This window comes from Schistocerca americana, chromosome 1 (genome assembly GCF_021461395.2).
Source record: "Schistocerca americana isolate TAMUIC-IGC-003095 chromosome 1, iqSchAmer2.1, whole genome shotgun sequence".
NCBI classification, from domain to species: Eukaryota; Metazoa; Arthropoda; class Insecta; order Orthoptera; family Acrididae; genus Schistocerca; species Schistocerca americana.
The window spans coordinates 761,939,337-761,964,368 of NC_060119.1; the positions used below are offsets into that span (position 1 = coordinate 761,939,337).

At 44.9% G+C, this 25,032-nt stretch overlaps 1 protein-coding gene across 1 annotated transcript in view; it reads right to left on the reverse strand.

Moving 5' to 3' along the window:
- Positions 1-25,032, reverse strand: part of LOC124611678 (homeobox protein araucan) — a 319,751-nt gene that overhangs the window by 35,457 nt on the left and 259,262 nt on the right. The gene's annotated exons all lie outside the window — the stretch shown is intronic.

Here is a 25,032-nt window from a genome sequence, read left to right on the forward strand (position 1 = left end):
TAAGTGAGATAGATGAAGAATGGGCTGTGACCATTTTGAAGTAACCGTCCCTGGAGTAGCATGAAGTAGTTTGCACAAACGCCATAGCAGAACGTGTTCACAACGTCTGTACTGATACAAAATCTTACTTGTGTCGAGACTTTGAAGTGATCGACAATGATGCAGTTTATTAGCAAACACAGTATACAACCCTACACTCAAATTTAAGCTTTAAGTAGTTTCTTTCTCAAATTACTTCAGCCGAATGGTGACCTGTTTCTTCTACAGATATACCAATTTTAAATGAACCATAAACATATAAGATTACGTGTACTGAACAATGTTTTTAGTTCTGTGATTAAGTAATCTTAAGTGGACGAAAGAGCACGAGGAGACAAATCTCTTGAAACATGCATGTCTTCACACATTTAAAATAATTGGGGAGACACACAAACACGAAGAAACTAAGAGAGACGAGTATTAGTTCCGCTAAAACAGAGTATTTGCCTGTTGAACTCGTGCTCGTTTGGCAGCTGCTGAGCGTAATGAGAAAGGGGAGGAGAGTGAAATGTTTCTCTTGACTACATTTATCTGCCAGTGTTTCCAAGGTGCAGTGAGCTTAACATTAACTAAAGATGTCCTCAACCCCAAGATTTTAGAATATCTCTACTCTTTACTGGACTTTTTAAAATTTTTTGCGTAGTCCTACCGGGAGATGCCATGCGCTTAAGTCCTTTCGATCTTTACTTGTCCAGCGAATTACCTAAAATATAGTCTGGACGCCGAGCAAAGGTACGAATTGCAAATATTCACATTAATAAATCAAATCCAGAGGTGAACGAAGCAATAAGCAGTATGAAAAAGCTTAGGACCGACCAGTCGTTAAGACACTAAACCTTTTGTACTTACCCAAGGAAGGACACAATATATACCGGAACATCTGATACAAACGTGAAGGGAAGCTGGACAATACAAGAATGCTCTCATCAGTATTAGCTGATTACCTGACACGGAGGCTTAACAAAAATCATTCTTCGGAAGCACCATTCGCTGTTGGATTACAAAAGTAGTGAAGTGGCAATAGTACCAGCAAGTGCCTTCCGCCACACATCATACGGTGGCTTACGAAATATAGATAACAAAATGGCTCTGAGCACTATGGGACTTAACATCTGAGGTCATCAGTCCCCTAGAACTTAGAACTACTTAAACCTAACTAACCTAAGGACATCACACACATCCATGCCCGAGGCAGGATTCGAACCTGCGGTCGCGCGGTTCCAGACTGAAGCGCCTAGAACCGCTCGGCCAGACCGGCGGGCTATAGATAAGAGTATAGAGCGTAGATGCCTATGCAACTTACATATATAGCTTGCAGAGTATAGATGTAGGAGAATATGTAGCGCATACGTAAGCCGACAGAAGAGATGTAGATGAGCAGATAAATTGTGCCGACAGAATAAGCTTAAAGCCTGGACGACGACGCAGTAGAAGTAGTAGTAGTAGTAGTAGTAGAAGAAGAAGAAGGCGAGGGAGAATAAGCAGGAAGAAGTATAAACAGTACGCAATTTACGATTTAAATCTTAGCATTACTGTCAGTCTTCAGCAAGGTTATAAGATTCATTCTTACCAAACACGGCCGCTCATGATAGCGCAGTGATTAAGGTACAACTCTCGTATTCGAGAGGAGCCAGTTCAGACCCAAATGTAGCTATACTGATTTAGGTGTTCCGCAGTTTGCCTATATTGATTAATGTATACACCTCAATTGCTCTTTCGCCATCTTTGTTCACGCTGCGCCTATACCTAACAGGATATTAAACCCGAATAAACTCCTTTGTTTATCGTCAATGTCGTAGAATGCCGTTTCAGATATTTCACCAAATTTGTTTACAGAAAGATAAATTCAGAGCAATAAACTATTAATTTCTCAACTTGGCACGTTTTTAGAGAAATTACTGAAATTGTTATCTCCCGCGAACCGCAAAGTTCAAAGATAGGAAAGTCTTAATTTATAAGACATGTAGACGCGGAGAACCTGCAGGAAAGAGATTTGTACTGCCGGAGTGGAGTCTAGAAACAGGTATTTTCAAAGCCCTACGAAACGACCTGTTACGGGATTACCGAGACAAACAGGAACCTTATCACCTCCTGTTCGGTCCGGCAGAACGCAGCGGAGGATATGTTACGGGATATGAGAGAGTGCAGCTTGTACAGAGCCCGTGCAGACTCTTCCCGGTGCTGGAGCGGCGCAGCACGGTGAACTACGGTGCGGTTTCGGCGTCGTCAGTCAAGCTGTCTGCGCGTCGCTTTACACGCGTTGGCGGCGCCACTACTCGCGCCGCGCCGGCGCGTCCATCATTCATCTTTACGAAACCGCGGCGGCCGAGCCGACTGCCGTGCTGCGCTGCACTCTGGCGGCGAGCGTTGACACGTGTAGCAGAATCATCTCCACAGGTGCGCACTTGTACATGCGAGAGCAGCCGCAAACATACGCCAGAGCGGAGCCGCAGCCGCGCGCTTATCTGGAGATGCACGAAGCGTGGCGCCGTGTCCTGGAGTGACATGAAGGAGAGCGTCCGACCGCTGCACGCAGAGCAAGTGGAGACTGGGGAGGCCTATTATCCTTCTTCGCGTGAAAGGAATTTAAAAGGAACAGATGTCTTCTGAACGCTCAAGATATTTTGGAAAATAACAGTTACAAAAATGCACATTCAGTGATGCTCAAATGAACTGTTTATTCCTGCCCCTTCACACCTCGCATACTCGTTTTGATAACCGGTCAACGTAACTAACTGAATCAGCAGGTCAAAAGTGTGTCGTCGTATTTAATAGCAAACAGTTTGCTTGGTAGAAGTGTAAGAGGGATTACACGCAAGCGTTTCAGCTTGTTCGGCAATGAAAAGCTAATGCTTCTAACTACCAGCTGTCGCTATACTACCAACTCCGTTTGTTCAAAATTCCCTAGCATTAGACCTGAGTGAAGCAGTAAGGTGTCGAACTTGAAGCTTTGCTTTTTTTGCGATGCCAACCGTGTTATCCGATTGACAGAGTAGAGAACACATTGGGCTGATAATCAGGAGCAAATAATAGATTCAAATGTCGGGCTTGCCACTCTGCGTAAGATTTCTCCTGACCTTATTGCGATCCTTCGCTTGTACGCGGAGTATTTCCTTCCACAGCTCTCAGTCTTGTTATATTGTAACAGAATACCTACACACAGTCACTGAGTAGATGTATATTTTAGGAACAACAAAGATCTTCTAACGTTTCATTTTTAAACCAGAAGCCCTTGCTTCTGCAAATGAGCACCGTGGCTGCATATGCTTGCGAGTTGAAAACGAAACCGTTTTATTTTACAATCGGAAGATTAAATTAAAAAATTTTAACGACTAACGCTACATTCCAAAGCTTAAATGTATGCTGTGCAGCTTTTCCTCATCTTTCAAGTGTTTTCCTGAATATCGGACCAACGGATCGCCAAACTGAAGCACTCCGTACGTTTCTGGTTCTTGCGCACGAAGAGAGCGAGCTGGGTTGCGTTCTTCGAACACCAACAAGTGGTAAATGCTTGGGACGTCTTGGACTGCTTTGGTGCATATTAGGGGGATACTCATCTCACACAAAGAATAAATAAGACTCCTTGCAGCCAAGATAGCGTGTAGAATTATTTTCATTTCCTCTACACCAGGAAAAAAAAACATTACTATGACTATGACAGTCTACATTACTCTACAACTAGCGTACAAGTGGAAAAGCATAATAACCAGATCACAAGATTTCTTTTTTTTTTTTTACAGATCTTTTGGAAACAATATTACTTTGTATGCATTCTACAACCATAACGAGAGCACACTCGATTTATAAAACAAAGGCACCACACTGGCTTGTGGAATAGATAAAACAGATAAAATAAAACGTAGTACCAACAGTGTGCTCCGGAGTGGAGGCGAGTTCGTCCGTGGAGCCTTTATAGCTACCCCTCGTCAGGAAAGACTGAGCGGGAACGTAGCGGAAGTGTCGATGGGACGTTATGCGCTCAGAGAACAGGTGGTATACGTGAGCCATTACTTCGATGGTTAAATATTGTTTGAAATACGACACTGTATTCGCTAGAACCGTTTACATAGGAATGGTTATTATATAATGGAAACTTATCTATCAGTCCAAGCGAAAACAATAATAAGCATTTATATAGTACCTCAAGAGAGGGAGGAGACTGGCGGTTCACCTGAATCATCGATACACTTATGTTGTACACTAATATATTAAAATTTTATTTATACATACAGATGAATTATCTTCTTGAAGGTAACAATACATAGAGACATAGTTCCCGCAGTTACAGGATCAAAAAATGGTTCAAATGGCTCTGAGCACTATGGGACTTCTGACGTCATCAGTCCCTTAGAACTTAGAACTCCTTAAATGTAACTAACCTAAGGACATCACACACATCCATCCCCGAGGAAGAATTCGAACCAGCGACCGTAGCGGTAGCGCGGTTCCAGGCTGTAGCGCCTAGAACCGCTCAGCCACTCCGGCCGGCTTACAGGATCATCCACAAAATCACACCGACTACATTGTCGTGCAGACATTCTAAGCGTAATACAACAATAGTTGGCTACAGAGATACTTCTATTACACACGGGAAGGGAAGCACGTATCATCACAGATTCGGTTGACCCATTGGAGAGATGTGGAATAAACTGAACAGACAGGCCCTTGAAGACAGACGCAAACCATCTCGTCGTAGGCTGCTTAAAAAGTTCCAAGAATCAGCTCTGACTGCGAAATCTAACAACGTACTACAATCCCGTACCTATTGCTCCTATAAAGACTTGTAAAACGCGATGAGAGGAAGTACAGCTCGCACAGGGCCATTTCAGCAATCATTCTCGCCGCCCTCCACGCCGAATGGGATGGGGAGTTTGGTAGTGAAAGCGTTTGGACTGATGAGAAAGCGCTCCGCAAGGCCACAGGAGCGTGTCACCTGGTGACATACGATAAACGCAAACAGTATCGAAAACTGCTTTCTAAACAACAGCTGAGGCAGGGAATTGTAAATACACTGAGAGGGCTGTACAGGGAAGTGGCTGAAAATAATCTAATAGCGGGCATTAACGATACATCAGCGCGGATCCACCGCGGGATTAAGGCGCGTCCTGCCCCGAGCCGTCAGCCAGAAGCTGCGAGGGCGCGGCCCCGATGGGGCTCGGTATTGAGCCAACAGTGCATTTGACTTGTCTCACCCTCCGGCCATCAAACGGCACACAACAGCGGCAGCAGCAGCAGCAGCCGGCTAAGAGAAAAAGAGGGAGGCTAAAGCGGACAGATAATGGGCTCGCCGGCCGTGACTGGGGCGGCCCTCGTCCCAGGCTGTGGCGTGGCCCGGCTGCAGAGTGTCGGCTATCGACCGCCGGCTGCGGCAGCGGCGGCTGCGGGCTTAGCCGGGCGGTTACCGTTAAAGAGAACCACTCAGTAGTGGCGTCGTTACCCCCCTCCGGCCGCCTCTTAATTCCTCCTCTCGGTCCCTCGGGCCCGGATGGCTCACTCCCCCGGAGCCGGGCGCGAGGCGAGGGTAAACAATAGATTGCGCACTTCATATAAAAGGGGTCGGCTCTCCGTTCCCGCAGGGGGAGCATCCCCCAGCCGAGCCGAGCCGGCCCGGCCCGGAGCTGTCAAATAAGTTCCCCCCGCGCGCTCCGCGGCGCCGAGGGGCGACGCGATACGTCAGCCGGAGTGGCGTTGATTATCTGTTGATGCGCGCCGAGTGCCGACGCAGGAGCAGGAGCAGCCTGGCGCGGGGCCGGCGCTACATAATTAGACAGCCGGGTGACGGTCCCGCGCACTCAATCACGGCGGCCTCCACAAACAGCGCCGGCCGGCAGCCGGCCGTTATTAATTCCGTGCGACGCGCCGAGACGCGCCGTGCGTTTATCTTATCGATCTGGCGGCGCCCGCGGCGCGCCGCCGCTGTCAGCCGCGCCTTCTTCCGCTGCCTGACGCTCTCCGGACAGCTCAGCCGGCAGCCACTGTGCCGCGTCATGTCAACCTCTAACGCAGCGGTAGTAAACTACTACCGCGAACCTACCCGTTAATCTCTAACGATACATAATAATACTTAATAATGAAATCTTGAGAAACATTCGACTATCTCTCAGTAAAGAAACTAACAAGAAGATGAATTCAGGGAGTTAAATAAAAACTGGCTAAGTGCAATTAGGACTCTCACACTGAGGGTTCCGTACAAACTTAATTATGTGTATAAACAATTCATCCACCCCGAGAATCTCGCCCGGTTTTGCTTGCTATTAATACTGGTAAGATGTTGGACCCACCGATTCCAAGATTCTCTAGTACTTTCACTTTCAATAACATAGGTAGTATCAAAAAGAATCACTTGATTAAAAAAAATCATAACTAGCTTAGACAAGAAGAGAACAGAAGCTTTCGAAATGTGGTGCTACAGAAGAATGCTGAAGACTGGATGAGTAGATCACATAACTAATGAGGAGGTGCTGAATAGAATTGAAGAGACGAGAAATTTTGTGGCACAACTTGACTAGAAGAAGGGACCGTTTGGTAGGGCATGTTCTGAGGCATCAAGGGATCACCAATTTAGTATTGGTGAGCGGCGAGGAGAGTAAAAATCGTAGAGGGAGACCACGAGATGAATACACTAAACAGATTCAGAAGGATGTAGGTTGCAGTAGGTACTGGGAGATGAAGAAGCTTGCACAGGACAGAGTAGCATGGAGAGCTGCATCAAACGAGTCACTGGACTGAAGACCACAACAACAACAACTATTCTATTATTCGAGACTTGCGCGTTAACAGGGTACTGTTGGCAAGAGTAAACTCTCGCGTTTTACATGGCTCCCGCTACGTTCTCCAAAATTTAAAGTGTTTTGTGCAGTTTCTCGGGAGATGGTGTGTGGTCCATTTTTCTTTGCCGAGAATTCCGTTAAGGCAACCACATATCTCGATATGCTTGAGAACTTTCTTCTCCCACAATTGGAGACTGATTCGAACGATACTTCATTTACCACCGCCACACTGGCATCTGAAAGTGTTGGCATTTTTTCAATGAAAGTATTACTGAACGATAGATCGGACACAATGGACCAAATGTTTCAGCATTACATTACTGGCCTCCATGGGCACAGGACCTGACTGCATATGAATATTTCTTGTGGGGGTTTATAAAAGACTGTTTATGTGCCTCCGTTACCAACAACAATGTAAGAACATAGAATAACAGCATTTGTAGAAGGTCTAACTCAAGACATGCTCTCTACAGTGTGGGAGCAATCTGAATACCGCTTTGACACATGCCGTCCATCTCAAGGTGGGCATATTGAACACCTATGAGAAGTTGTGGAGGAAAAAAAACAAAAAAACAACATTCTGAGTTTCCGGATCATCAAAAAACAAAATTCATTTTATATGTTTTTTAGTTCCAGGAATATAGACGTGCCAAATCGGATGAATCTTTTTGATACACCCTATATAAATGTGACATAGTCGTGCAAGAGGCAGGCCACCATTATTTTTAATAATCAGCAGTTCTCCGTTCAAGCTGAGTGCGTCGCAATGGTAAAAGTCAAACATCAGGCAAGGAATGACTTTATTGTTCATATGACGCGTTTCGAAATTTATGCTTTATGAGATCTGTGGTCTCCGAATGTCATACTCTTCGAATGTTTCTTTAACATAGACTACAAAATGAAACGCCGTATCTACGTGCAGTAATCGCTCCTCGATAACCGATGGATAAACCCCGAAACGCGTCGTATGAGCAATAAAGTCATTCTTTGCCTGATGTTTGACTTTTACCATTGCGGCACAGTCAGCCTAAAGGCATAACTATTGATTGTTTTAATTTCAAGTTTGACGTCGGATAGCAAATGACAGAAGAAATATTTCTGTCGCGTGATATAACTACAGATTATCGATTTTCCAATTTTTTTCCTTTGGTTGTACTGTAAAACTGGAACCTTCCTTTCTGCCAAATTTCATGATTCTAGGCCAAAGGGAGGTACGGTATATATTTTGATGAGTGACTTTGCTTGTATTACTATATATGAGATAAATGGCCGTATCTTTTGACCTAGAAGCTTCAAATTTTTACAAAGCTAAGAGAGTTGGTGACTGCTGCCATGTTTGAGATTTTAATAATCTACACATACGCGCTTCTGTAAGTCTGCGTATGTTCCACTACACGTTCGAAAATTTAATTTTTTATTTATCTGAGTCCAAAAGACCCACTAATACACAATATAAATTAAAATGTAATACTGATAACAGAGTATTTGATGCTTTGTGATCCAGTGTTAAGTAATCAAAACGGCACTGTCATTCACTGTGAACAAGTCTTCCATGTTACATGGCTCGATCAGATTACTGAAAACCAACAAGTGTTTATAGAGTTCTGTCTTGTCCGACACTCTGTCCAGCTCATCAGCCGGCCGAAGTGGCCGTGCGGTTAAAGGCGCTGCAGTCTGGAACCGCAAGACCGCTAGGGTCGCAGGTTCGAATCCTGCCTCGGGCATGTATGTGTGTGACGTCCTTAGGTTAGTTAGGTTTAACTGGTTCTAAGTTCTAGGGGACTAATGACCTCAGCAGTTGAGTCCCATAGTGCTTAGAGCCATTTGAACCATTTAGCCAGCTCATCACTGGTGATACCTACATCTCAAAATTAGCCTTGCACCTTGTCACTCCTGTGCTCAAGTTTCTGGAAAATCGGTATACAGAATTTGTTCTCTTCAGTAGCTTTATTAGCATCTCTTTAGCCCGCATCTCGTGGTCGTGCGGTAGCGTTCTCGCTTCCCACGCCCGGGTTCCCGGGTTCGATTCCCGGCGGGGTCAGGGATTTTCTCTGCCTCGTGATGGCTGGGTGTTGTGTGCTGTCCTTAGGTTAGTTAGGTTTAAGTAGGTCTAAGTTCTAGGGGACTTATGACCACAGCAGTTGAATCCCATAGTGCTCAGAGCCATTTGAGCCATTAGCATCTCTTGAGGTATACTTGGTATCCAAATTATTGTTTTACATTCGATCTAATTTGCTCTCTAAACTGTAACAGTTCACGAGGTAAAATGTATGATTTAATAGGAAAAACAGCAGTAAAACTGAAGTGTCTAGCCTTCTTCGCCTTCTTCTAAGATTCCTACCGTATTCATTGTTGCGCAAGCCTCCTCCAGAAGGCGCAGACGACCTCTACGTGAACGTGAGCAGCGTTGAAAGAGAGATATTATTTTACGAGCAGGCAAGCGGCCGTAGTTAGTTACACGCGGCGCACTCGTCTGGTAGCGCTGGGCACACTCATCACGGCGAAGCACGTGATCAGGGCGCCGTTGACGGGCCCAGGCGCCGCCTGCCATCTGCGATGCGGCGACGGAGCTGCGATGCTATCGGCGCCTGCCGTGTTAAGGGGTCCGTGCCGGCGCCTGGGGCGGCATTCACAGCGCCTCCCACTGGACAGGGGCGTCTCGGGGCAGCCCCACCGATGATCCGTAATGGCGCCCAACACACTCCAGTAATTCCAATCGCGACGTGCCAAAGTTGAGTGGCTGGTGCCCAAAGAATATAATCGCACAACCTTCTTTACAGATCAACATGAAGTGGCTAACATATGTAAAGACACCCTGAGAATAAACAAAATAATTAAAGAAGTTGAAACGACGCCACGAAGGAATTATCTGAGTGCGACGGAAATCGGAAGATGTGATACATGTACAGACAAAAAAAATCGTTGCAAGTTCACAAAAATTGTGTGACTTATTTAAGACGAAGAGCTTCACAAATTGAGCCAGTCAACAATGTTGAGCCATGTCTGGTCTTTGCAGGCAGTTATTAGGCATGGCACTGACTGGAGAGTTGTTGTATATCCGCCTGAGGGATATCGTGCAAAATTCTATCCAATTGGCGCATTAGATAGTGATATTGTTGAAAGGCCCTTCCCATAATGCAACAAATGGTCTCAGCTGAGGAGAGATCCGGAGACCTTGCTGGCCGAGGTAGGGTTTGGCAAGCACGAAGACAAGCAAGAGAAACTCTCGCCGCGTGCGAGCGGGCATAATGTTACTCAAATGTGAGCCCAGGATGCCGGCCGGGGTGGCCGAGCGGTTCTAGGTGCTACAGTCTGGAGCCGCGAGACCGCTACGGTCGCAGATTCGAATCCTGCCTCGGGCGTGGATGTATGTGATGTCCTTAGGTTAGTTAGGTTGCAGTAGTTCTAAGTTCTAGGGGACTGATGACCTCAGAAGTTAAGTCCCATAGTGCTCAGAGTCAGTTGAACCATTTTTGAGCCCAAGATGGGTTGCCGCGATGGCCAGCAAAACGAGGCGTATAATATCGTCGACGTACCGCTGCTCTGTGAAGGTGCCGCGGATGACAACCAGAGGGATCGGGCTATGGCACCCCAACCAATAACTCCTGGTTGTCGGGCCGTATGGCAGGCGACTCATGTTGGTACCCCAGTGCTGTCCAGCTCGTCTCCAGACACATATTCGACCTGGAATCTCTTTAACTGGAGTAGAATCGGCTTCAGTGATGCATCCCGCTTCGAATTGAGCCCTGGTGACCAGCGAAGAAGTATCTGGAGACGCCCCGAACATTGGTGTGATACCAACCGGACTGTCGCTCACCATACGGCCCTGCAAAAAGCAGTGATGGTTTGCGGTGCCATTCCTTTTCATAGCAGGTCCCCTTTGGTTGTCATCCGCGGTACTCTTACAGCACAGTACCCACAGTACTTCACGATATTCTACATTTCAGCAAGATAACGCCCGCCCGCGAGAATTTTTACTGTTCGTCTTCGTGCTTGCCAAACCCTATCTTCGCCAGCAAGGTCTCTGGATCTCTCCACAACGGAGAACGTTTGAAGCATTATGGGTAGGGCTCTCCAACCGTATCGCGAGTTTGACGATCGAACTCGCCACTTGTATAGAATTTTGCACTGTATCCTCAGGAAGACATCGAACAATTTTCAATCAGTGCCAAGCCGAATATTGCTTACCTAAGGGCCAGAATTGAGCCAATGCGTCATTGACTTACTCGATTTGGGGAGCTCCTTCTCTTGAATAACTCTTTCATTTTTTTTTCTGATACTGAAACTCTTCGTTTGTCTGTACATCTACATCACATCTATCGATTTCGCTCCCTTTCGGGTAATTGCTTCGTGGTGTTTTCTTTTTTTCCGTTTTATTGTTTGATAATTTATTCACGTACTTTTGTATTTTTTAATGTGAATCTTTGGCCTGAATTCTGTTGTAGACGTAAGAAAAGAAAAGAGAATCTGCAAGATGCCGATGCTGACGGTAGCCAAAAGCGCGGAAACACCAAGGTGGCAAAGGCGTAACTGCAGCAAAGAAGCAAGCAGCAATACGACTTCCATATCTTCAACTTAACTACTGTTGAAAAGTACTAATAATTCTGTTCCTCTGTCGATCTTTAATTGTTCTTAAGTTTTAGGTATGGGCTAATGGCAGCTGTGTAGAGATACTGAGCCAGAGTTGATGGAGTAATTGAGTACCAGATGGGTGAGTTGGTTAACTTCGTAATTGAGCACTCGTCAGGTCAGGTAAAAGCGAATACTCGAGACCATAAATTTAACACTCTTCTGATAATTACAGGTTCATTTAATTTAAGAAGTTGTAAGGAAACCGAATCAAATTCCTATTCTAATTCAAGGATCCTGTACAAGGAAGGGACATACAAGTTGAAAAAACCTTTAGCGGTTACAGACTGATCATTTCATTCGCAGACTCAAATCCGAATAGTGGTGCATATTGGTCGGAATGATCTCCTATTGATTACCGGTGCAGAGGAGACTTGTCTTTGTAGGGCCGCATCTACTGAGAGTGGTGTCTGCTACTCAGTGTGGAAGAATTCTGGTAAGTTGCCTTGAGTGCTGGTGATAGACAACCGCCTGACTGTTTCTGAAGCACGAACCACTTTTGAGTCACCGGACAGAGTTGTTCAACCTCTATTTGTGGTCTTACGAAACTGTTAAAAACCACAGTATAGCCTTATTGGTTACTTACTTCACACGCTGGAAAGAGTTTGCAGCATGTCCAACATTACAACCCGCCTTACAGCACAAAAATAAGAAGTTCTCAATTTTTGCTTTGTAGTTGACCCTGAAAATAAAAGAATAAAACAATCTAGTGATTCAAATGTCTTGAAACTGCCAGGTAAGTCGAAAAGCTAGTTCCCTTCTTTTACATCCCTAACTCTCCCCAGGACATATTCGTCATTTTGTGTTCTATGACAGGAGAATTTTTCATTCTAGTAATAGTATATAAATCATTGTTACGTAAAAGGTAATTGAATTTTCATTTGTTATGACCGACCGATTACAACGTACAGACTGTCTATGCCAAAAGACTAATCCGTACTGCAACGAGAGCAAAAGAAATACACATCACGTTAATACCGTGTACCCCTCCACTAGCCTCGATAATGGGCTCACTTCGGCGAGGGAGAGAGCCCACAGGTTTCTCCCTGTATGCCATTCCCAGCTCAAGTCTGACTGACGACTAGGACCAGTGCAGCCGCCGAACTGTGTGGATGTTGATAGCGCTGTTCCAAATACTATCAGACATTTCAAGTGGGAGTCAGACCGGCCGCTTCAGCGGTTCATTCGAGGGGATCGTAGGGTGCCTAAGTGTTGTCTAAACACGAAGGTTCGCGTATATCCCAACACGGTTGTTGTCATATTGGAAGAAGGGAGCGTCCACAGCGCACTAATCGTGAAGATGTAGAAGAAAGGGTTACACTTGGTCACCGACCATGTGCCTTCTGCGCCAACTGATGTGCACACAAGGACTGGCATATTTTATAGTTACAGTCGCACTACTGATTATCGATGAGGTTAAGTTTCGTGTCGCTTTATGTACTTCAACATTTCTTTTGAGTTAAATTGCCACAAGCACCTCTGAAGGTAAAATTGAAACAGGCTATGTGTCTTAAATATTATCAGTAAAACAGCTGAATGGGTTATGCAGAAACAGTATATTAAATACTCTCATGTTCAGAAGAAATACGAACACCTTGAAGGACTAGAGATAGGACGTTCATATTCACAGGTCTTGTTCTGCAGAAATGATTAGCATTTCAGTCACGTCGGTTCATCTTGTGTCCTGTTGCCTAATAGGCACAGGGTCCACTATGGGCCCTGATAACTTGGTCCGTGATTCATGGCATCGACGCGTATAAGGCGCGAATGGAGACCTGTGGTACAGCCATCCACGCTCCATTCACCTGATCCCACAGTTCATCTGCGGTGGCTGGCACTGGGTCACAGCACAGCACCCGTCGTTTCACCGTATCCCACATATTGTCGATTCGGGACAAGTCTGGCAATCTGGCGGACCAGGACAAAATGCTGACATCCCTTGACAGAAGGCACGTGTTCGTGCAGCTACATGAGAGCGTGCATTGTCTTGCTGAAAAGTGGCGTCTGGGCTATTGTGCAGAAAGAGAGTGGCTACGGGTCGCAGGACGCGTGTTACGTAGGTCACAGTGCCCGTGACACGCACCAACTGTGATTTGTGATTGTACCCTATAGCACCCCACATCATGAAGTCTTGAGTTGGCGCTGTATGTTTTGTGCCGCTCCCCCTGTCTGCGGTGAATCAAAATGCGGCCATCATTTTCAAACAAACAGAACGTGGACTCGTCCAAAGCACTATCGGATACCATTCCTGTCCCCAATGACGTCGTTCCATACACGCTCACTGTGTAGCATGTTTCCACACATTCGTCGAAGGCAGGCGGAGAAGTGAACTAAGCTCACCATAATAAACGGCGATGAACTGTCACCCCTCATAGTGTACGATGTGTTCCGTGCTGCGCCAGAGCCGAGGAGGATACAGTCCTGCCCTGCAATGCCATTCGGATGAGAAGTCGATCTTCTCGGGGAGAGGTCTCGATTGTGCGACCTGACCCACCTCTTAGTGTTCTACGGCCTTCCGTGAACAATTCTGCTCACACCCGTCGCACTGACGAAACACTTCGTCCCCCACGAGCAGCAATTTCTCGGATGGTTGGATCACATTCTCTAATGCCAATAATGCGTCCTCTTTCAAACTCACTGACTTGACGGTACGGTTCGTGCATACATCTTCGAGGCATCCTGCACGTCTTCTTAAGTCACACCGATCCATTACTTTCGGTTTATAGCGACAACGAGAACCGCAAGCAGATTTTACCGGTAGATGGTGTTGCGACGCGACACTGATGCTAACCTTCAACCGGCGAGCCAACGTGGTTCAAATGCCAATCGTTTCTGCAGAACATACATATATAAACGTCCTGTGGATATGAACGTCCTATCTCCAGTCGTTCTAGGTGTTCTGTTTTTCTGAACATGAATGTAAATACAGCTGAACGCCTCCTAATGTTCCTTTAATGAAGATGACTCACACCAAATAACTACTGAGGTCCATTAGAGCGTGCGTAAGATACAAAAGAAAAGTTAGGAGTGCCTACATGTACCGAAACGTTCTATGAAATGGCGTGGACAGCAGTCTGACACTGCTTACGAGGCCGTTGCTTACGCGAAAAAGTCGTCGACGAATGACTCTAGCGGTATTCAGGATGATATCGTCAGAATTTGCATTTGGTGTGGCAAATATCAGCTTGATTTCAAAACAGATCTCTTAGTTAATGCGGTTGGGTAGGAGGAACACTGCTGTATTGTTCCAGTACAGTATTAACGGTATGCTTATTCTCCTCGTCCCTTTCATATTTATTAAATATCTGAGCTAACGTCGCGAAAGACATGAAATGGAAAGACATGTAGGCCAGCTGAAAAAATGGTTGAACGGTCAGCTGTCGTCTACTTTGCGAGTTCTGGGAACTTGCAGTGCACTTGAAAGGGAGGGTGTGTGCAGAACGCCTATGACTACATCTTTAAGAACTGCTCTAGTGTTTCGAATCCCTGCCAGGTCTGATTAAGTACAGACTTCTAAGCAATTTAGAGGAGAACTGGTAAGGAATTAGAAGTAAAAACTTCAAACAGCCAAGATCGGTATAGTACAGCATTTATTTTCATTGCCGCTTCCAGCAAACTATGTTGCCATCTTCGGGTCTTCAGCGACACACGTCATACGTTATACCGTGTAACATCGTTTGAACAATATGGTCGAGACTCACTGAAGTGTATTGCATCAGATCCTAAGATGGCAACATAGTTTGCTGAAAATGGTCTCAAAGTAAAGTGTTGTATTATAGCGATCTTGGCTGTTTGATGCTCTTATTTTTAATTTCATTTTAATCTACATCGCACCCATAGGTGAAGAACATCAAGCACATACAGCGTACTGCCAAGACTCGTCATAGGTCGCTTCGATGAGCTTGAGTGCGTTATGGAGATTCTCGGAGTTCTTAAAAACTAATCCTCGGAGGAAATGGGACGATAGTTTCGTGAAACACTAAAGAGGAATCTTGCAGAACCAGCGTTTTCATTTGCGACAACGATGAAAACTTACAGGGACCACTAGTACAAAATAACGGAGATTACGTCTTGAACAGAGATATACGAACATTTTCCCCTCATTTCGTTTATGAATAGAACAGGAAAGGAACAACTAGCAAAGGTAAAAAGTAGCATACCATATACTGCACAGTAGCTTCCGAACTACTTACATAGGTGTAGATTTAGACTCTAATAAACTAAGTAATGTAATCGATAACGAATGACTGAGGATATTGCAAGAAGACAGAGTAAGACGCACAGGACAGATGTGTGGCTATCGTCTAATCATGCGATCTCCTGAGCGCGTAATGTAGTTGGAAGCGGCGACATCAAATTTGCCAGCTTCTCGGCCTGCGTGGGAGAAGCGAGTGATAGCGCGATCCGCCAGACGGCAGTACAGTAGGTCGCCCATTGTCACACGCAGCAGGCGTAATTGCGGTCACAGTATCGACAAAAAACCGGTCTCCGATTGTCAGCGCACGCTACGCCGCGAGAGCAAATAATGCATCGCTTGATGTAGCCAGAGCGGCGCTCAGTACCCATATCTGTTTTAGATTCTTGAGCAACGGTGAGCGGCACAACATGAATTACACATTGGATAAATTTTTAAATGGAGACGTTCTACAACACTTAGCTGACATCTATACTAAGACGTTCAGTGAGACTTTGGTACGGTTCGATTAATATCGAGTGCTGTGCGTTCATATTCACGATTAATATTTTTTTGTGCATTGCCCTTAGGGGAGTTTTGGAAACGTGCCTGTCTGAACTCAATTTATAGAAAAGTAAAGAAGTCCATGAACATATACAAATTACATGTTGTAAAAGACCTAGAGTACCGAAAAATGCATTGTGTAGTGCAATAATATGTCGTGATACATAACAGATAAACAAGCAGAAGAACGGTGAAACTGTTTATATGTTGTGTATCATTATTTGTTGTTCAAGACTGTGCTAAGGTGAAAAACTCGTATGGGAATATGGCTTCACACGTAACTGTGTTAACGAAAAACAGTAAAGCAGCTAATACCTCTAGATGTCACTAGAGATTCATTATCCTCATGGGCTCAGGTTCATAGGAATTGTTGAGCTAGGCCAGTTTCGACGTTTAGAGTCAACCAGAACAGAAACATCGAATTAATTTCCCCTGTCTGCAAGCTGTGTCCGCATTCAGTTAGCTAGTTCAATCGATGTTATTTCTTCACAAGTGCTAATCTGAAAATTTACACTTTTTCCTTTGACGTCCACTTACATATATCCAACTGGACGTAAAACACAGCAGAATATTAAGGAAAGCCATCATACAAAAATCGAATCCTCCTCTCAGTGGTCCTGTATATGATGAACTGGTCAACATTAAAATTACCTATAATATTACGGTTTCAAAACGTAGATAAGTAAATAGAGAAGATATTTGGGATTCATAGACCGCACTGCTAATATTGCCTTTCAGTTTTTTTTCTTGACCATTAGTATTGTTTTCAGTGTCTTTTGCCAAACCATATGAGTTAAAAGACTGGAACAATACTTAGAATATGAACAACAGACAGGACCCTGAACATTTAAAAAGATAGATGAGATAGTGTAAAGTAATTTGCACAACTATAGATAGTTGATCTGAAACTATTAAAAAGTGTTACAATATAAAACAGCAGCCAATATGAAAAGACAAAGTATGCTGGACTTTCTGGAATGTAGACGTGGTTCTACTGACGAGAGCATGAAACAAACTTACACTGTCGTGTGACTGAGAAATATACGTAAGTATTTTCAAACTTAACAGAATAAACTAATTAATTAAGGGACCAATGTATTTCATTTATTGATAAAAGCATGTACTTCTACAACAACGGTTAATGATACACTGCAGAAGTTTCACACACAAGTTCGCCGTATATTAAACGAACAATCACTTGAAGCTGGATACGTAAAAACACACAAGAAAGGAAGTAATTACACGAAAGTTTTCAAATATATTTACGCATTTGGAGCAAAAATAACCTCAAATTGCGAGACTAGTAGAAGTGGGGGAAGTATAGTTGAAGTCGGTTTCAGTGCTAGATTTGGACATTTGCAGCTTCGTTAGTCCACAAAATTTCATACAGACAAATTAAGTTCTAATGTTTTGTTGGAGCTCTTACACAACTAAAAGGAAAGGAAAATTAGGGTTTAATTAGACACGCAGTACTTAATCGGATGTGATAAAGTCCTTTTCAAGGAATCGCCCATCATTTGTCATAATGGATTTAGGAAGACGACGGAGAACCTAAATCTAAAAGGCTTGTATGGCGATATTAACTTCGCTATAACCGAATGAGGATTCTAGTGTCTTATCCTCGAATCACCCGCTTACCCGCTCTGGTCTCGCGCACAGTCTGTGCCTGACGTTCAAGAAATACAAAGCAGTTGGAAATTTTTGTTTGGAGGAACTGACAGGTTAGCATTGTTCCCACTGCCAATAAGTTCCTGTTTCTGGTAAGTGATATGCAACCAGACAATTTCCCAGTGGCTTCTCTTTACGAAGACACAAAGGAAACCATACATTAAATTTTCCAGAATATTCTGGTTTTAGGGTTGTCTTACGGCATCACACAGCGTCATTACTACAGCCACTGCCACAGAAAAACTATTACGTAAGTGCCGTAGAGACAGTCGATAACGCCACTTTGACAACTTCCCACCGTAACAGAAAACTTGTCGACATAAGACAATTAACGAACATGGAAAACCTCTTTAAACTATCGTACATGAAGTTTTCCGTTTGACATTCGTAAGTGCTCATTCTAATACAGTTATCGTGAATTTCATTTATGATAAATCTATGACGGAAAATTGATGGTTAAGCAAGAAGCATTTGTATGCAAAAGCAGTTTACTTCAGTACTTTAACGCGTGCTGTCTCTTGGAAGGATGGTGTCACTGCCGAAGGTTATCGTAGTTGCACAGCAAGCAATTAATGCATACCCATTATTAGTAAAAGCAACGTTAAGTTGTGCGATAGGTGTAGACAGAGGAAAGAGTTGCCTTGAATTTTAACTATCGCTGCTGACGCCTACATTAAACTAGCTGGTTTTTCCTCTAACGACAGCGAAATCTAGGGACGCTCTTTACCACTAGACCACCAGGTCCAATGCGGTTACAGACAGCCCACCTACAGGTTTCGATGAGTGACTTTGCAACTGTCAAAATATGCGACTCATATGACACAAATTTGAACTTGCTGCCTCTACACGTTCCCGACGAAGAGGAGTTTTAACAGTCGGACGGACGGAGGAGAGACGGAAAGAAACTAAGTCATTCTATAAGGGTTCAGTTTTCACCTATATAGATACGGAACCATAATTATATCTATTTTGTAGAATGTAATAATTGCTATGACCACTGCTAGGAAAAGAATCAGTTTGTGCTAATACTTGTATTAGTGTATTTCCAGAACAGTAATATCTGTGTTTGCCTTCAGTTTCTTTTCAGTACAATCATCTCTGACTGCAGTTCCTACATCTCTCTGTGGAAGTGCAACCCATGTTACTGTGTTTGTTAAGTAATCTGTGTTCTAGGAACTGGAATGTATACTGAGATGCCAAAGGCATGAGATATCTCCTAATGTCATGTCGGACCTCCCTTTTCGTCAGGCGAAGTGCGTAGTGGCATGGACGCAGCAAGTCGTTGGAACTCCCCTGCAGACATACTGAGCCATGCTCCCTCTAGAGCCGTCCATAACTGGGAAAGTGCTGCCGGAGTAAGATTTTGTGCACGAACTGGTCCCTCGAGTATGGCCTATAAATATCCGGCGGCATTCGTGTCGGGTGATCTGAGGAGCCAAATTATTTGCTCGAATTATCTCGAATATTCTTCAAACCTATCGCGAACAATTTTGGCCCAGTGATTTGCCGCATTGTCATCCTATAAATCCCATCACTATTTGGGAACATGAATGGCTGCAAACAGTCTCCAAGTATCCGAACCTAACCATATACAGTCAATGATCGGTTCACTTTGACGACGGGACCGTGTCCATTCCGTGTAAACACAGCCCGCACCCTTATGGAGCCACCACCAGCTCGCACAGTACCTCTCTGACAACTTGGCTTCATGGCTTTGTGGGGTGCCACACCCGAAGCCTACTATCAGCTCTTATCAACTGAAATCGGCGCTCACCTGGACAGGATACGGTTTTCCAGTCGTCTAGGAGGGGCGCTTCGGGCGATGTCGTGCTTTTAGCACAGGCACTCGCATCGGTCGTCTGCTGCCATAGCCCACTAACGCCAAATTTCGCTACACTCCGCTAACGGATAAGTCCCTAATTGATTTCTGCAGTTATTTCACGCAATGTTGCATGTTTGTTAACATCAACAACTTAACGCTAACGCAGCTGATTTCGGCCGTTAAGGGAAGGCCCTCGGCCACTGCGTTGACGGTGATGAGACGTAGTGCCTGAAATTTCGAATTCTCGGCATATTCTTTACACTGTGGACCTCGTAATACTCAACTCCCTAACGATTTTCGAAATTTAACATCCCACGCGTGTAGCTCTATCACTCCGCTTTCACAAGAATCACTGAAGTACAAATGATGACTCCACCACCGCCATCTGTATATACACAACTGGGCATTAAAACTGCGACACCACGAACATGACGTGCTACAGACGCGAAATTTAACCGACAGGAAGAAGATGCTGTGATATGCATATGGTTAGGTTTTCAGAGCATTCACACAAGGTTGGCGCCGGTGGCGACACCTACAACGTGCTGACATAAGGAAAGTTTCCAACCGATTTCTCATACACAATCAGTAATTGACCGGCGTTGCCTGGTGAAACGTTGTTATGATCCCTCGTGTAAGGAGAAGAAATGCGTACCATCATCTTTCCGACTTCGATAAAGGTCGGATTGTAGCCTATCGCGATTGCGGTTTATCGTATAGCGACATTGCTGCTCGCGTTGGTCGAGATCCAATGACTGTTAGCAGAATATGGAATCGGTGGGTTCAGGAGGGTAATACGGAACGCCGTGCTGGATCCCGACGGCCTCGTATCACTAGCAGTCGAGATGACAGGCATCTTATCCACATGCCTGTAACGGATCGTGCAGCCACGTCTCGATCCCCGAGTCAACAGATCGGGACGTTTGCAAGACAACAACCATCTGCACGAACAGTTCGACGACGTCTGCGGTTACTCTTGACGCTGCATTACAGACAGGAGCGCCTGTGATGGTGTACTCAACGACGAACCTGGCTGCACGAATGGCAAAACGTCATTTTTCCGGATGAATCCAGGTTCTGTTTACAGCATCACGATGGTCGCATCCGTGTTTGCGACATCGCGGTGAACGCACATTGGAAGCGTGTATTCGTCATCACCATACTGGCGTATCACCCGGCGTGATGTTATGGGGTGCCATTGGTTACACATCTCGGTCACCTCTTGTTCGCATTGACGGCACTTTGAACAGTGGACGTTACATTTCAGATCGGTTACGACCCGTTGCTATGCCCTTCATTCGATCCCTGCGAAATCCTACATTTCAACAGGATAATGCACGACCGCATGTTGCAGGTCCTGTACGGGCCTTTCTGGATACAGAAAATGTTCGACTGCTGCCCTAGCCAGCACATTCTCCAAATCTCGCACCAATTGAAAATGTCTGGTCAATGGTGGCCCAGCAACTGGCTCGTCACAATACGCCAGTCACTACTCTTGATGAACTGTGGTATCGTGTTGAAGCTACATGGGCGGCTGTACCTGTACGCGCCATCAAAGCTCTGTTTGACTCAGTGACCAGGCATATAGAGGCCGTTATTACGGCTGAAGGTGGTTGTTCTGGGTACTGATTTCTCAGGATCCATGCACCCAAATTGCGTGAAAATGTAATCACATGTCAGTTCTAGTATAATATATTTGTCCAATGAATACCCGTTTATCATCTGCATTTGTTCTTGATGTAGCAATTTTAATGGCCAGTAGTGTAGTAAGTGGATACAGTTATCCCATGATTTTTGTTATCTCATTGTATAATCACTCTATACGTAAATAACAGGTTACTTGCAGTGAAAGTACGGCATATGAAAACTTTAAAAAACATTAGTTTGTAGTTCACTGTAAATTTCTCGGCACAGATTCGTTACCGAACATCTTTGACACACATAATAACAAAAATATCGTGGGTGTGAAGTATGTATTCATAGAAAGCACTGTATAGTAGTGTACACGTTATGATGTGAGCATGCTATGGAAACACATCGTGATAGGTGTACTCGAGCTTGGCGGAAAATTCAAAGAGCATTGTTTACAAAATTCGCAAGACAGTTACGGACTGCTTCAGAACCTCATTCGTCTCAGTTTCCTCATCCACAGCCACGCTACAGATTAGAGTGGCCGTCAAAACTACATGTCAACGAAGCAGCGAGGCTTGGGGAACACGGCAGGGCGCAGGGAGGCGCGACGGCAGAGACTCGGGGAGCGGGTCGAGTGCCCATGCCAGGCGCCGGCGCGGCGCCGTCTTTAAATTATCAATCGCTACTTATGCTAATCCGCGGCGGCCGCCGGGGTCACGCGGAATACATACATAAGTAAGCAAATAAGCCCGCGGGCACGCCGGGCCGGCCACAGCCGCACCGCTCCACAATCGACCGTCGGCGCATACTAAGAGGCTGCCCGTGCAGACGCTGCCCCCGGGGCAGGCATAAAAACCACTTCCTGTCCACAGATACAGCTTACTGCGTTTCAAAGGCGGCAGCATGTAAGTGTCTCTGCTTTCTTCCCTTCAATTAAGAGCTGTCGTCACCTCCGATATTATGAGAGGCGTGTTGTTTAATGGTAAGTCTGTCTTATGATTATCTGATATTCAGAGGAAGCAGAAGGCGATCTACTACATCTGAGAGTCCAGTATCCTTTTAGAACACCTTATTGCCTGTATCTTAAGTTTAGCTACACAGATAACCAGTTGCAGCCAGTTCAAGCTCGTTTTATCAAATCTGAAAACGCTACGAAACACCAGTGCAGTAGTCTCATACAAGTAACCTGGCATCCACTACGGTAATTAAATGGACAGGAATCTTTGACAGCTACTACATTACGATTCATGAACGAAATAGGTACGTGAGACGTATTACGAACCTCGAAATGTATTTATATGAAAAGACCTTTCTCTGCCATACGGGGTTTTCATATCGCATATTTTGATAAACGAGCATGAATCTCATCAGTGCAGCTTATGTTTTCAGTTTTTAAACGAATGTAACAGGTTCTGTGATGTTATATTATACACTGTTCTGTATGTCGTATAGTCTAATAGATACTAATACATTTTAGGTAACTGGTGTATTTTATTTAATTTTCTAATGGAATATACAGTGGTGTGACTTTACATGTTAGATGTACCATACTGTACTGCCACCAGATAACAATAACTAGGACTTGAGGTTTAAACGCTCTGCGGCAGTTGGTTTGCCTGTTTCCGTCACCGGGACAACTTCTACCGCTTCCTATTTCATGGATGATGACGCTTCATCTATAAGGTAGAATAAGCGGCTATAATGAACGAATTTGGGAGTCACAGAATCCTGGCATCGTCATCGAACATGAAAGAGTGTCACCGAAACTGAACATGTGTTGTGACATTTCTGTTCACAAACTTTGTGATGCGCTTTCTTTTTTGCGGAGGAAACTGGGACAGTACTCTCATGCTAAAAAATTGGTTGTTTCATCAACTTCACGATGACTTCACTGACTTCATATTTATGTACGACAGCATCCTGCCTCACTTTCACCTTGAGGTGCGGCGTTTTTTTAACAACACCCCACAACATTGCATTGGAAGAGGCGGGCAACAAAATCATGTTCATTGCTTCTGACCATCCAAATCAGACTTCCGCCCGTGTCGTTTTTTTTTTTTTTTTTTTTTTTTTTTTTTTTTGTGGTGTTACATGAAAGATAGATCCTTTGTCCCACTGTGGCAAATATACTTCAAGAGCTGAGAAAACGAATTGTTGAAGATGTCGAGTCAGTAAACAAGGACCTGTTGATGCATGTATGGAGTAAAATGGACGCGTCACAGTTGGTAGCAACTGACGAAAAGTCCTCGAACAAAACAGACGAGATTTCTGGCGTTCCCCAAAGAAGTGTTCTGAGTCCTCTGCTGTTCCTTACCTATATAAACGGTTTAGGAGACAATCTGAGCAGCCGTATTAGGTTGTCTATAATGCTTTCGTCCAGTAAACTCACCAGAAGATCAAAACCAATTGCAAAACGATTTCGATAATATATCTGTATGGTGCGAAAAAATTATAGATGAATCTAAATAATGAAAAGTGTGAGTTCATCCACATAAGAGCTAAAAGGACTCTGTTAAATTTCGATTACACGATAAATCCATCAAATCTAAAGGCCTTAAGTTCAACTAAATACCTAGGAATTACGACTATGAACAACTTAGACTGAAAAGAAGATACAGGAAGGCGACCCGAGGACTGCGTTCGTTTTTCTGCGCGCTGTTCGAAAGTGGAATCATTGAGATTATTGTGAAGGTAGTTCTATGGACTCTCTGCCAAGCACACTAGTGTGCTCAGCTAAGTAAGCGTGTAGAAGTTTCTCGAGCAACGCGTGGTGCTCATGTTGAGTGTATAGTACAATGTCTTTGCGAACGTAGAACTTCGAACCTCCCTCTATCCAGTGACATGAGCAATGCTTTCCTATCTTTCACAGTTTGTCTGCAATAAAGAACTGTAATCCCTTTTTTCTTTTTAAACCAGACCGTACTTTCAGATAGGTGTCAAAGAACTGCAGCATTGCTGGACGAAACCCGTCGTAATCGCAAGCTAGGCCTTGGTTTTGCGATAAGAATGATAAAATATCGCACAACCGTGGACGGCAGTATTCACTCTAACGTGATGCTCCAGTAACAACAAAAGCTGCTTAACGTGAAGGGGTAGTTTTCGGAAGCAGTGCGGCGCTGACAGAGGCAGCGAGGGCGCAGCACAGCGGCGCCTGAGCAAGAGGCCGCGTTCAATGCGGGCTATTGTGCGCTATCTGGCGCTACCTCCGCCCGGCAAAGTGGCGCACTCCAAACATCGGGCCACCGCATCAAAACACACCACAGGGGCCGCCGCCGCTGCCTGTGTGTCCGCGGCCACCCGCACCACGCCCCCGAACCAACAAACCCCCGGTCAGAGCAACTAAATGGGTCACGTATTGCTGCTGATTCTCAGACGTGAAATCTGGACAACGTTGATATCTTTCGAAGCAAGTCTACGAAGTTAGCTGACTGTTGCAGATGAGTCTTACACGCTTTTCTGTACCACGAACCTTTGAAACGACATACTTCAACAGTTAGCACATTGTTTGACAATGCGTTCTAAATGCGCTGTTTGATCCTGAGGCCGGCCGAAGTGGCCGTGCGTTTCTAGGCGCTACAGTCTGGAACCGAGCGACCGCAACGGTCGCAGGTTAGAATCCTGCCTCGGGCATGGATGTGTGTGATGTCCTTAGGTTAGTTAGGTTTAATTAGTTCCAAGTTCTAGGCGACTGATGACCTCAGAAGTTAAGTCGTATAGTGCTCAGAGCCATTTGA